The following is a 12,841-nucleotide window of genomic DNA, read 5'->3' on the forward strand; positions in this document are numbered from 1 at the left end:
TGCTCAACATTGCTAATCATCAGAGAAATGAAAATCAAAACCACAATAAGATATCACCTCACACCTGTCAAAATGGCTATCAAAAAGTCTACAAATAAAAAATGTTGGTGAGGACATGGAGAAAATGGAATCCTAGTACACTGTTGGTGGGATTGCAAATTGGTGTAGCCACTATGGAAAACAGTATGGAGGTTCCTCAAAAAACTAAAAGTAGAATCACCATATGATCCAGCAATTCCACTGCTGGGTATATATCCTAAGAAAACGAAAATACTAATTTGAAAAGATATATGCACCCCAAAGTTCATAGCAGCATTATTTATAATAGGTAATATGTGGAAGCAACCTAAATGCCCATCAAAAAATGAATGGATAAAGAAGATATGCCATATATATACATATATATATGCCATACATAAATATATATGTATAGGCTGGCTGAAGATCTAGGGAGTTCTTATTCCCTGTTTCTTACATAGCTACGGGCCAAGAAGTTTTATTCTGCACAAAGAGAAAGGTGAGATTAGAACCAACAGTCAACACAGAAGTTCCTGGATCCCATCAAGAATCATACTGACCCCCCAAACAGAGATAACTGAATCATCTGTTTTTCTCAGCTGAAGTAGAAAACGCCACAATTTAACATTTGCACACATTTTTTCCTATATCTTTCACAAAGTGAAAGATATCTTTATCTTTCAGTCATTTCTTCAACCTACTGATAAGAAGAATTTCCAATCAGGTTCACATTTACAGATCTTTGTTTCTCATCAGAGTAATTTTCTCCTGCATTCAATAGACTGTGTGGTTTAATAAGAAATATATTTGGTCTTTCTCTCTGGTTCCTGGCATAAAGCTCCTAAAACCCTTGGAATTTCCTGAGTGGTAGGAGTGTCCTTTGTCATTCATAGGAGCCCCTTTAGAGCACACCTGAGTGTATACTAATGAGATTACTTAAGAGTGGGGTCCTAGATAGTTTATGCTAATGGGATAACTTAGGGTGGTAACCTAGGAGCTGGTCACCAGAAAGACCAGCTTTAATGTAATTAGAGTTGGAACTTTCAACCCCACCCCCAACCTCTGGGAAGAGGAAGGTGGGTGGGGGCTGGAGATTAAAGATCTACAAGAACTCTTGAACAATGAGAGTTTGATGAGCTTACAGGTTAGTAAACACATCCATGTGGTGGGAGGGTGATGCCACCCAGTTCCATGGGGACAGAAGCTCCTGTGCTTGGGACCCTTCTGGACCCCACTCCCTGTACCTCTTCATCTGTATCCTTTATAATATCTTTCATAATAAACTGGTAAACATAAATGTTTCTCTGAGTTCTGTTAGCCACTCTAGCAAATTAATTAAACCTGATGAGAGGGTTGTGGGAACCTCCAATTTATAGCCAGTTGGTCAGAAGCACAGGTAACAACCTGAACTTGCAACTGGTGTCTAAAGTGGGGCCAGTCTTGTGAGACTGAGTCCTTACCCTGTGGGATCTGATACTATCTCCAGATAGATAGTGTGAGAATTGAGTTAAATTTGTATTGATAGTACACCTAGTCAGTGTCTCCTGAAAGAACTGCTTGGTGGTGTGGGAAAAAAAAAACCACATTGAAATGAGTAAAGAATACTGATGACTATGCAAACACCACAGTAATAATTATTGCAGGTAAAAATCATCTATGGATTCCTAAATTAGTAGATGGCAGTATAAAGAAGATATTTGAGCAGTGTCTAAGAATTTCTCCACATGATACTTTTTAATTACAAATAGAAAAATAGTACCTTTATAGTGGAAAAACCTGGTAAACACCACTTTAAGTGATCAAATTTAACATCACCAATAATCATAATAATAATTCATAATAATATCATCACCATAACCATCATCAATGTCAATGTCCTGATATGATGCACTAAGGGTACAACAGCATTTCTGTGATATTCTTGCCAAAAATACACAGCCTGATCATGAGAAAATATCAGACAAACCCAAACTAACGGACATCCTACATATAAGTGGTCAATAACTCTTCAAAAAGGTCAAGGGTATTGAATGATGAAAACTGGAGAACAGTCACAGATTGGAGGAAACTAAGGAGACACGATTAAGTGTAATATGTGGGTTCTGGATTGGGTCTTGGATGAGAAAAAGGACATTAGTGGGGAAAGCTGGTGAAAGCTGATAAAGTCTGCAGATTAGTTAAGATTATTATCGTTGATTGCTTGGTTTCAATCATCGTTCTGTTACGTAAAATGTTATGTAAAATGCTAACATTAGGGGAAGCTGGGTGAAGGGATGTGCACTATTTTTTCAGCTTTACTATATGTTCAAAATTATTTCTTTAAAAAAAGAATTAGGAATTTGAAATGTAAATTTTGGACAATGTTCCTGACTCAAATTGTCATTTTACTGATGCTTATGTGTAGGAGTAAAACTATCAGTAAGCCCTATTACCACTGTATTTCACACATTCTTCATGAAACTGGGGATTCAGGAAGGTCTTAGGGATCTTCTGTATTTTATTTTCATACCAGAATCAACAAGTAATATAGTTTATTTTAAAATATGCCTTCCTTTTATGAGAACTTAACTCATAATGAAGCCATCATAGTTTGAAAAATATAGTTTGAACTAATAGGAATTTTTGGTACAGAAATTTAACCACTCTATTCAGGCAATTGGAATACGTATAATTATATAATAAAAACTTTATAATGTCCAAAAAAAATTTTTTTATTACAAAAGAAGCACTATTTTGGCTTTTTGTTCCAAGTTTTTACTAATTAATTGAACTAAAAATGTACAAAGTCGTCCCAGAATAAAAAGCAAACTATGTCCTAGCTAGAAAGATGAGAAGTTACTTAGTGACATACCTAAAAGAAGTGGAAATTGTGGAGGAGACAACTAGTCACCTCCAAGCATCTGTTCGTCATTCTCCTTTAGTAAAAGAACTCTGATTATTAGCTAGGCACAGTGCTTCCCTTGAAGCTAAGTGTGGCCATTTATTTTGGTCAATGACATACATGGGCTAGTGCTGTATGGAAACTTCCTGGAAGTCTTCTTAAAAAGGAAAAGGAGAACAATGTCCCTTTCCTTCGTCCTGTGGTGTAGAATATGACGGAGGAGCTCTAGTTGGATCAGGTGGGAAAAGACCCTAAGGATGATGGCATAATAAAATGGATGGACCCACCAGCCCAGGGAACTGCCATACTGACCCTGGAACACCTAAATCCAGACTTACTCTATATGGCAGAGAAATAAATTATATGTTGTTAAACCACTGTTGCTATGATTTCTCTGTTACATGAAGCTCAACCCATTCCTAACTGATACAGGAACATTATCAGAAAAGAGATGTGAAGGACTTTTATATTAAAATTTTAGCAGACAAATACAACTCAGTGATAAGTGAGAAAGACAGAAAATAAGAAATGTAGATCTTAAGAAAGAGTATAAAATGGAAGATGTAAAATGAAGGCAGCAACTGGTTCTGAATGAGTTATATTAGAAGGTCACTGCAAAGTCCTTTAATATCAGTATAAGGGGGGGACACAGAAGAATAAACTCTAGAATTGGAGCTATTAAATACATAAAGATGAAAAAAGAAATCATACTTAAATTCTCTAAGGTTCTAAATGATTAGAACCTTAGAGAAAATAATTATACTTCAAAATTATTTAGCTAAAATTTGGCAGATTGTACAAGTCATTGGCTTTAGTTGCAAGGAAAAGAAAATTACTCTGGTTAATTTAAATAGAAAAGGAATTCATAGGATATTGAATAGCTTATATAATCACCAGGAAGGCTGGAAAACCAGGCTCATAGAATGAGTAATTACCAAGGGAAGATGGGCGATCAGAACACAGCATAACACTGATTATGACATAGATCAACTCAATTAGGGTGCCAATACCTTGCTGCTACATGGGTGCTGCTGGGCCCTGAATGGTCCTGCTGCCATCAGAATGAATTCTAACTATTCCTGCTTCTTTACTTCTCATGTTTTACACTGAAAGCTCCAGGAAGATGGCCAAACGTAGGTTGCTTCCCAAAACTTTATGAGAGTTTTTTAAAAACATCTGTATTTTTGAACTTCCATGGTGGGAGATGTGGCCTGCCTTTCCACTAAGGCTCCCACAGTGGCAAAGGAATGGGATTCAAACATTGAGCACCCAAAAAGAGACAAATATGCAATACATTCAATAATTTGAAATATTTTAATGGAGTTGAACAGGAACATTCATGTTTATCTAAAAAATGTTTTAAGTTGCTTCACATCTATAAAGTGGGTACAGTAGACTACGAGAGTTGCTCTTTTTGTCAGCCCAGATAATTCCCACCCACCCCTCTCTTCAGATTCCTTTGGGAAACTCCTCCTTGAACATATGAGTTACTGTTGGGGCTGCTGATCATACGGGTAGGCACACAGGACCTGAAATTGAGATACGGACACTGGGAGAGAGTTCTTTATTTCCTCTACTGCAATTCTTAACTGGGAGGATGTGAGTCTGAAGCCTCTGGAGGTATTTTCCTGCCACTACGAGAGAATCTATTTGAAAGATAAAATAATGCAAATCAAGAGATGGAGAGAGTCCTGACAGTGGTATTTGAATCTCTGGATGCAGTCTTTCCTTAAGATCTACACTTGGACTTCTCAATTACATAAGCCAATAAATCCTTCTGGGGGGTTCAATTTCTGTCATTTGCAACCAAAAGTGTTCTGACTTAGTATAATACATAAGATCTAGGAGATAATATTGTCTCTATTTTGAGTGCTACAATTAAAAAGTAATTTGAAATAATACAGTTCCCTCACTTCCTACACTGGGGGTAGGAAGGATATTTGGCCATCAGTTCATAAAATATGAAGCACTAAAAAAAAAAGTTCATAAAATACTTTTAAAAGTAATGAAAATGTATCTTTTCTTAGCATCAGAGGAACTATGGCTTGGGAAAACAAAAGTTGTGAAGTTAACAATTGCTTGAAAAAGTCAAAAGCAGAAGTAAAAGGCACAGATTTAAGCTATACCATAGGAAATTCATGTTTGATGTAAGAATTTCCTAGTAGAAAATAAACAATTGAATGTTTCATAAGATTAATTTTTTAAAAAGATAAGAATCTGGCCTGCTTGATGTGATATAAAGCTTAAATAACACTGTAATAAAAGTGAAGGGAGAGGAACCAAGATGGCGGCGTAGAAGGACGTGCTCTCACTCCCTCTTGCGAGAACACCAGAATCACAACTAGCTGCTGGACAATAATCGACAGGAAGACACTGGAACTCACCAAAGAAGATACCCCACATCCACAGACAAAGGAGAAGCCACAATGAGATGGTAGGAGGGGCACAATCACAGTAAAATCAAATCCCATAACTAATGGGTGGGTGACTCACAGACTGGAGAACACTTATACCACAGAAGTCCACCCACTGGAGTGAAGGTTCTGAGCCCCACGTCAGGCTTCCCAACCTGGGGGTCCGGCAACGGGAGGAGGAATTCCCAGAGAATCAGACTTTGAAGTCTAGTGGGATTTCATTGCAGGACTTTGACAGGACTGGGGGAAACAGAGACTCCACTCTTGGAGGGCACACACAAACTAGAGTGTGCATCAGGACCCAGGGGAAGGAGCAGTGACCCCAGGGGAGACTGAACCAGACCTACGTGCTAGTATTGGAAGGTCTCCTGCAGAGGCGGGGGGTGGCTGTGGCTCACCGAGGGGATGAGGACACTGGCAGCAGAAGCTCTGGGAAGTACCCCTTGGCGTGAGCCCTCCCAGAGTCCGCCATTAGCCCCACAAAAGAGCCCAGGTAGGCTCCAGTGTTGGCTTGCCTCAGGCGAAACAACCAACAGGGAGGGAACCCAGCCCCACCCGTCAGCAGTCAAGCAGATTAAAGTTTTACTGAGCTCTGCCCACCAGAGCAACAGTCAGCTCTACCAACCACCAGTCCCTCCCATCACGAAACTTGCACAAGCCTCTTAGATAGCCTCATCCACCAGAGGGCAGACAGCAGAAGCAAGAAGAACTACAATCCTGCAGTCTGTGGAACAAAAACCACATTCACAGAAAGACAGACAAGATGAAAAGGCAGAGGGCTATGTACCAGATGAAGGAACAAGATAAAACCCCAGAAAAACAACTAAATGAAGTGGAGATAGGCAACCTTCCAGAAAAAGAAATCAGAATAATGATAGTGAAGATGATCCAGGACCTTGGAAAAAGAATGGAGGCAAAGATCGAGAAGATGCAAGAAATGTTTAACAAACACCTAGAAGAATGAAAGAACAAACAAACAGAGATGAACAATACAATAACTGAAATGAAAACTACACTAGAAGGAATCAATAGCAGAATAACTGAGGCAGAAGAACCGATACGTGACCTGGAAGACACAATGGTGGAATTCACTGCTGCAGAAGAGAATAAAGAAAAAAGAATGAAAAGAAATGAAGACAGCCTAAGAGACCTCTGAGACAACATTAAATGTAACAACATTCACATTATAGGGGTCTCAGAAGGAGAAGAGAGAGAGAAAGGACCCGAGAAAATATTTGAAGAGATTACAGTCGAAAACTTCCCTAACATGGGAAAGGAAATAGCCACCCAAGTCCAGGAAGTGCAGAGAGTCCCAGGCAGGATAAACCCAAGGAATAACACACCGAGACACACAGTAATCAAATGGGCAAAAATTAAAGACAAAGAAAAATTACTGAAAGCAGCAAGGGAAAAACGACAAATAACATACAAGGGAACTCCAATGTTAACAGCTGATTTCTCATCAGAAACTCTACAAGCCAGAAGGGAGTGGCATGATACATTTAAAGTGATGAGAGGGAAGAACCTACAACCAAGATTACCCTACCCGGCAAGGATCTTTTTCAGATTTGACGGAGAAATCAAAAGCTTTACAGACAAGCAAAAGCTAAGAGAATTCAGCACCACCAAACCAACTCTACAACAAATGCTAAAGGAACTTCTCTAAGTGGGAAACACAAGAGAAGAAAAGGACCTACAAAAACAAACTCAAAACAATTAAGAAAATGGTCATACGAACATACATATTGATAATTACCTTAAACGTGAATGGATTAAATGCTCCAACCAAAAGACACAGGCTTGCTGAATGGATACAAAAACAAGACCCATATATATGCTGTGTACAAGAGACCCACTTCAGACCTAGGGACACATACAGACTGAAAGTGAGGGGATGGAAAAAGATATTCCATGCAAATGGAAATCAAAAGAAAGCTGGAGTAGCAATACTCATATCAGATAAAATAGACTGTAAAATAAAGAATGTTACAAGAGACAAGGAAGGACACTAGATAACGATCAAGGGATCAATCCAAGAAGAAGATATAACAATTATCAATATATATGCACCCAACATAGGAGCCCCACAATACATAAGGCAACTGCTAACAGCTATAAAAGGGGAAATCGACAGTAACACAATAATAGTGGGGACTTTAACACCTCACTTACACCAATGGACAGATCATCCAAAATGAAAATAAATAAGGAAACAGAAGCTTTAAATGACACAATAGACCAGATAGATTTAACTGATATTTACAGGACATTCCAACTAAAAACAGCAGATTACACTTTCTTCTCAAGTGCGCATGGAACATTCTCCAGGATAGATCACATCTTGGGTCACAAAGCAATCCTCACTAAATTAAGAAAATTGAAATCATATCAAGCATCTCTTCTGACCACAACACTATGAGATTAGAAATGAATTACAGGGAAGAAAACGTAAAAAACACAAACACGTGAAGGCTAAACAATACGTTACTAAATAACCAAGAGATCACTGAAGAAATCAAAGAGGAAATCAAAAAATACCTAGAGACAAATGACAATGAAAACACGATGATCCAAAACCTGTGGGATGCAGCAAAAGCAGTTCTAAGAGGGAAGTTTATAGCTATACAAGCCTACCTCAAGAAACAAGAAAAATACCAAATAAACAATCTAACCTTACACCTAAAGGAACTAGAGAAAGAAGAACAAACAAAACTCAAAGTTAGCAGAAGGAAAGAAATCATAAAGATGAGAGCAGAAATAAATGAAATAGAAACAAAGAGAACAACAGCAAAGATTAATAAAAGAAAAAGCTGGTTCTTTGAGAAGATAAACAAAATTGATAAACCATTAGCCAGACTCATCAAGAAAAAGAGGGAGAGGACTCAAATCAACAAAATTAGAAATGAAAAAGGAGAAGTTACAACAGACACTGCAGAAATACAAAGCATCCTAAGAGACTACTACAAGCAACTCTATGCCAATAAAATGGACAACCTGGAAGAAATGGACAAATTCTTAAAGGTATAACCTTCCAAGACTGAACCAGGAAGAAATAGAAAATATGAACAGACCAATCACAAGTAATAAAATTGAAACTGTGATTAAAGATCTCCCAACAAACAAAAGTCCAGGACCAGATGGCTTCACAGGTGAATTCTATCAAACATTTAGAGAAGAGCTAACACCCATCCTTCTCAAACTCTTCCAAAAAATTGCAGAGGAAGGAACACTCCCAAACTCATCCTATGAGGCCACCATCACCCTGATACCAAAACCAGGCAAAGATACTACAAAAAAAGAAAATTACAGACCAATATCACTGATGAATATAGATGCAAATATACTCAACAAAATACTAGCAAACAGAATCCAACATCACATTAAAAGGATCATACACCATGATCAAGTGGGGTTTATCCCAGGATGCAAGGATTCTTCAATATACACAAATCAATCAATGTGATACACCACATTAACAAATTGAAGGAGAAAAACCATATGATTATCTCAGTAGATGCAGAAAAAGCTTTTGACAAAATTCAACACCCATTTATGATAAAAACCCTCCAGAAAGTAGGCATAGAGGGAACTTACCTCAACATAATAAAGGCCATATATGACAAACCCACAGCCAACATCGTTCTCAGTGGTGAAAATGGAAACCATTTCCACTAAGATCAGGAACAAGACAAGGTTGTCCACTCTCACCACTATTATTAAACATAGTTTTGGAAGTTTTAGACACAGCAATCAGAGAAGAAAAATCAATAATAGGAATTCAAATCAGAAAAGAAGAAGTAAAACTGTCACTGTCTGCAGATGACATGATACTACACATAGAGAATCCTAAAGATGCCACCAGGAAACTACTAGAGCTAATCAATGAATGTGGTAAAGTTGCAGGATACAAAATTAATGCACAGAAATCTCTTGCATTCCTATACACTAATGATGAAAAATCTGAAAGAGAAATTAAGGAAACTCTCCCATTTACCACTGTAACAAAAAGAATAAAATACCTAGGAATAAACCTACCTAGGGAGACAAAAGACCTGTATGCAGAAAACTATAAGACACTAATGAAAGAAACTAAAGATGATACCAACAGATGGAGAGATATACCATGTTCTTGGATTGGAAGAATCAATATTGTGAAAATGACTATACTACCCAAAGCAATCTACAGATTCAATGCAATCCCTATCAAATTACCAATGGCATTTTTTACAGAACTAGAACAAAAAATCTTAAAGTTTGTATGGAGACACAAAAGACCCCAAATAGCCAAAGCAATCTTGAGGGAAAAAAACGGAGCTGGAGGAATCAGACTCCCTGACTTCAGACTATACTACAAAGCTACAGTAATCAAGACAACATGGTACTGGCACAAAAACAGAAACATAGATCAATGGATCAAGATAGAAAGCCCAGAGATAAACCCACGCACCTATGTTCAACTAATCTATGACAAACGAGGCAAGGATATACAATGGAGAAAAGACAGTCTCTTCAATAAGTGATGCTAGGAAAACTGGACAGCTACATGTAAAAGAATGAAATTAGAACACTCCCTAACACCATACACAAAAAATAAACTCAAAATGGATTCGAGACCTAAATGTAAGACCGGACACTATAAAACTCTTAGAGGAAAACATAGGAAGAACACTCTTTGACATAAATCACAGCAAGATCTTTTTTGATCCACCTCCTAGAGTAATGGAAATAAAAACAAAAATAAACAAATGGGACCTAATGAAACTTCAAAGCTTTTGCACAGCAAAGGAAACCGTAAACAACATGAAAAGACAACCCTCAGAATGGGAGAAAATATTTGCAAATGAATCAATGGACAAAGGATTAATCTCCAAAATATATAAACAGCTCATGCAGCTCAATATTAAAAAAACAAACAACTGAATCCAAAAATGGGCAGAAGACCTAAATAGACATTTCTCCAAAGAAGACATACAGATGGCCAAGAAGCACATGAAAAGCTGTTCAACATCACTAATTATTAGAGAAATGCAAATCAAAACTACAATGAGGTATCACCTCACACCAGTTAGAATGGGCATCATCAGAAAATGTACAAACAACAAATGCTGGAGAGGGTGTGGAGAAAAGGGAACCCTCTTGCACTGTTGGGGGGAATGTAAATTGATACAGCCACTATGGAGAACAATATGGAGGTTCCTTAAAAAACTAAAAATAGAATTACCATATGACCCAGCAATCCCACTACTGGGCATATACCCAGAGAAAACCGTAATTCAAAAAGACACATGCACCCGAATGTTCATTGCAGCACTATTTACAATAGCCAGGTCATGGAAGCAATCTAAATGCCCATCGACAGACGAATGGATAAAGAAGATGTGGTACATATATACAAAGGAATATTACTCAGCCATAAAAAGGAACGAAATTGAGTCATTTGTTGAGACGTGGAGGGATCTAGAGACTGTCATACAGAGTGAAGTCAGTCAGAAAGAGAAAAACAAATATCGTATATTAATGCATGTATGTGGAACCTAGAAAAATGGTACAGATGAGCCGGTTTGCAGGGCAGAAGTTGAGACACAGATGTAGAGAACAGACATATGGACACCAAGGGGGGAAAACTGTGGTGGGGTGGGGATGGTGGTGTGCTGAATTGGGCGATTGGGATTGACATGTATACACTGATGTGTATAAAATTGATGACTAATAAGAACCTGCAGTATAAGAAAACAAACAAACAAAACAACTAAAAAAAAAATGAAATAGGATAGGTAAACACTAGACCTGATTTCTGACACTTTAAAAAATCAGAATATTTCATATAAAAATGGGAATTTTCAGCTTACCTTGGAAAAACTCTGAGATCTAGCATCACTGAACTCACATTCTCCTCCTGGCAACCACCGGAGCAGAATCTGTCTGGATCAGAGGGAGTGTGTGCTCTCTACTGAAACACACCACTCCCTATTGTCTTAGGCACCTTCCTCTTTGCTCACCTACACTATCTGCCTGGCCCCTGACCCATTGGTTGCATGCAGAAGATGTGAATATTTCACTATAACAATTAATACATAATAGTACTTGATCACAATACATAATTTTAATTGATAAATGATATAAAAAATTCATATTTATTATGTATTTACTCAATGTCATGCATTATTTACTATACACAAGCTCTCATTTAACCTCATAATAGGAGACAGGAACACCAATATCTCTGCTTTACACAGATGGAAAAACTGAAGTCTAAAGAAATTAAATAGTTTGGTCAATATTACAGTGCTTATTCATGATGAAGTTAACAGACTCAGGCATATCCATTTGAGACCATAACCAGAGGTATTTTTTTACTGTACTGTTCATCAGTGCAGGCTGGGTGGTCTGAGAAGCTTCATAAAGAAGAGATATACAGAAGACCAAAAAGCACATGAAAAGATGCTCAACGTTGCTACTTATTAGAGAAATGCAAATCAAAACTACAATGAGGTAGCACCTCACACCAGTCAGAATAGCCATCATCAAAAAGTCTACAAATAATAAATGCCAGAGAGGGTGTGAGAAAAGGGAACCCTCCTACACTGTTGGTGGGAATGTAAATTGGTGCAGTCACTATGAAGAACAGTATGGAGGTTCCTTAAAAAACTAAAAATAGAGCTACTATACGATCCAGCAACCCCACTCCTGGGCATATATCCAGAGAAAACCATAATTCGGAAAGACACATGCACCCCAATTTCATTGCAGCACTATTTACAATAGGCAGGTCATGGAAGCAACCTAAATGCCCATCGACAGATGAATGGATAAAGAAGATGTAGTACATATATACAATGGAATATTACTCAGCCATAAAAAGGAACGAAATTGGGTCATTTGTTGAGACGTGGATGGATCTAGAGACTGTCATACAGAGTGAAGTAAGTCAGAAAGAGAAAAACAAATATATATTAACGCATATATGTGGAACCTAGAAAAATGGTACAGATGAACCGGTTTGCAGGGCAGAAATTGAGACACAGATGTAGAGAAGAAACGTATGGACACCAAGGGGGGAAAGTGGCGGGGGTGGTGGTGGTGGTGGTGTGATGAACTGGGCGATGGGCGATTGGGATTGACATGTATACACTGATGTGTGTAAAACTGATGACTAATAAGGACCTGCTGTATAAAAAAATAAAATTATATTAAAAAATTAAAAAAAAAAAGAGGGAGGACATATGGGGATATATGTGTATGTATAGCTGATTCACTGTTATAAAGCAGAAACTAACACACCACTGTAAAGCAATTATACTCCAATAAAGATGTTTAAAAAAATAAAATAAAAAATAAATAAATAAAAATAAAAACGAAAAAAAAAAAACATGAAGGGACCCATTCTAGTCATTTCTGTCATTACGTATCAATATAATCTTAACTTCTCTGGACCCCTGGTTTCTCACCTCTTAACCCAAGCATCTCTTTCACCTCTAAAATTGTGACTGAGCATTAAAAGCTCATTTTGGTCTCACAATTACATTTT

Source organism: Eubalaena glacialis, chromosome 2 (assembly GCF_028564815.1).
Source record: "Eubalaena glacialis isolate mEubGla1 chromosome 2, mEubGla1.1.hap2.+ XY, whole genome shotgun sequence".
Taxonomy (NCBI): Eukaryota; Metazoa; Chordata; class Mammalia; order Artiodactyla; family Balaenidae; genus Eubalaena; species Eubalaena glacialis.